Here is a 2,500-nt window from a genome sequence, read left to right on the forward strand (position 1 = left end):
GACCACCATCGGCACACGCTGGGCCCTGGTGCGGCAGCTTGCCTCGAGCACCATCGGCACACGCTCGGCCCTGGTGCGGTCGGTTGCCTCGACCACCATCGGCACACGCTGGGCCCTGGTGCGGCAGGTTGCCTCGACCACCATCGGCAGCCTCGACCACCATCGGCACACGCTGGGCCCTGGTGCGGGCGGTTGCCTCGACCACCATCGGCACACGCTCTGCCCTGGTGCGGTCGGTTGCCTCGAGCACCATCGGCACACGCTGGGCCCTGGTGCGGCAGGTTGCCTCGACCACCATCGGCACACGCTGGGCCCTGGTGCGGGCGGTTGCCTCGACCACCATCGGCACACGCTGGGCCCCGGTGCGGGCGGTTGCCTCGACCACCATCGGCACACGCTGGGCCCCGGTGCGGGCGCTTGCCTCGACCACCATCGGCACACGCTGGGCCCTGGTGCGGCAGGTTGCCTCGACCACCATCGGCACACGCTGGGCCCTGGTGCGGGCGCTTGCCTCGAGCACCATCGGCACACGCTCGGCCCTGGTGCGGTCGGTTGCCTCGAGCACCATCGGCACACGCTGGGCCCTGGTGCGGCAGGTTGCCTCGACCACCATCGGCACACGCTGGGCCCTGGTGCGGGCGCTTGCCTCGACCACCATCGGCACACGCTCGGCCCTGGTGCGGTCGGTTGCCTCGAGCACCATCGGCACACGCTGGGCCCTGGTGCGGCAGGTTGCCTCGACCACCATCGGCACACGCTGGGCCCTGGTGCGGGCGGTTGCCTCGACCACCATCGGCACACGCTGGGCCCTGGTGCGGGCGCTTGCCTCGAGCACCATCCGCACACGCTGGGCCCTGGTGCGGCAGGTTGCCTCGAGCACCATCGGCACACGCTGGGCCCTGGTGCGGGAGCTTGCCTCGAGCGCCATCGGCACACGCTGGGCCCTGGTGCGGCAGGTTGCCTCGAGCACCATCGGCACACGCTGGGCCCTGGTGCGGTCGGTTGCCTCGAGCGCCATCGGCACACGCTGGGCGCTGGTGCGGGCGCTTGCCTCGACCAGCATCGGCACACGCTGGGCCCTGGTGCGGCAGGTTGCCTCGATCACCATCGGCACACGCTGGGCCCTGGTGCGACAGGTTGCCTCGAGCACCATTGGCACACTATCGGCCCTGGTGCGGGCGGTTGCCTCGACCACCGTCGGCACACGCTGGGCCCTGGTGCGGGCGCTTGCCTCGAGCACCATCGGCACACGCTGGGCCCTGGTGCGGGCGGTTGCCTCGAGCACCATCGGCACACGCTGGGCCCTGGTGGGTTTAGGCACATCTTCAAATTTCTGCCGTGCCAATGCCATTTTTATGGCTTGTAAATTCATACAATGGTCCCCTAAGCCTTCACGTGAAGTTTCGTTGGAAGATGACTCGTTTTCTATTTTTCATGATTTTCGAAACTTTTTGCGGTTCGGGATTTTTTAAAATTTTTTTATAAGGATTTTTGGCCCCAAATTTTGTAGGCATGATCCTTCTATTTTTGTTGGCATGCACAAAAAAATTCAGCTAAAAACTCGAAGTAGAGAAGATTTTGTGACCGTTTGAAAAAAGTGTCCCCATTTCAGACACTTTAACGGCTACTGGTAGCAAACCTGTAAAATCTCAAATGCTCTTTAAGGGGGTGTGAATTCTCAGAGGTTTGATGAGGGATAGGGGGCCAACACAAGGCCAAGTACCAGCACCCATCGCACATCATGTGCGCACACCCCCCCGGCCCCCCTCCCAATCGCCGGAACCCCAATGCCGCCGGTCAGGTTCTCCGGCGGTACTCCGGCGATGCTCCGGCGATGCTGTCCCGAGTGAAAAAAATGCGGCACCAGCACATGCTGGAGCCAAGCATGGGCACCGTGGCTCAAAATCGAACTTCGGCCAAGGCCTCGACCATCAATGGCACATGATGGCGCATGGTGATGGCACATGCATCGACCATCATCGGCATAGGCTGCCCTTCGGTACGGGCACTTGCCTCGACCGCCATCGGCACAAGCTGGGCCCTGGTGTGGGTTGTTGCCTCGATCACAATCGGCACATGCTGAGCCTTGGTGCGGGCGGTTGCCTCGAGCACCATCGGCAGACCCTGGGCCCTGGTGCGGCCGGTTGCCCCGATAACCATCGGCACACGCTGGGCCCTGGGGCGGGCGCTTGCCCCCAGCACCATCGGCACACGCTGGGCCCTGGGGCGGGCGCTTGCCCCCAGCACCATCGGCACACGCTGGGCCCTGGTGCGGGCGGTTCCCTCGACCACCATCGGCACACGTTGGGCCCTGGTCCGGGCGGTTACCCCCAGCACCATCGGCACACGCTGGGCCCTGGTGCGGGCGCTTGCCCCCAGCACCATCGGCACACGCTGGGCCCTGGTGCGGGCGGTTGCCCCCAGCACCATCGGCACACGCAGGGCCCTGGTGCGGGCGGTTGCCCCGAACACCATCGGCACAAGCCGGCCCTTGGTGCGG

Source organism: Durio zibethinus, unplaced genomic scaffold (assembly GCF_047325235.1).
Source record: "Durio zibethinus cultivar Kanyao isolate XHJ-2024 unplaced genomic scaffold, ASM4732523v1 HiC_scaffold_394, whole genome shotgun sequence".
NCBI lineage: Eukaryota > Viridiplantae > Streptophyta > Magnoliopsida > Malvales > Malvaceae > Durio > Durio zibethinus.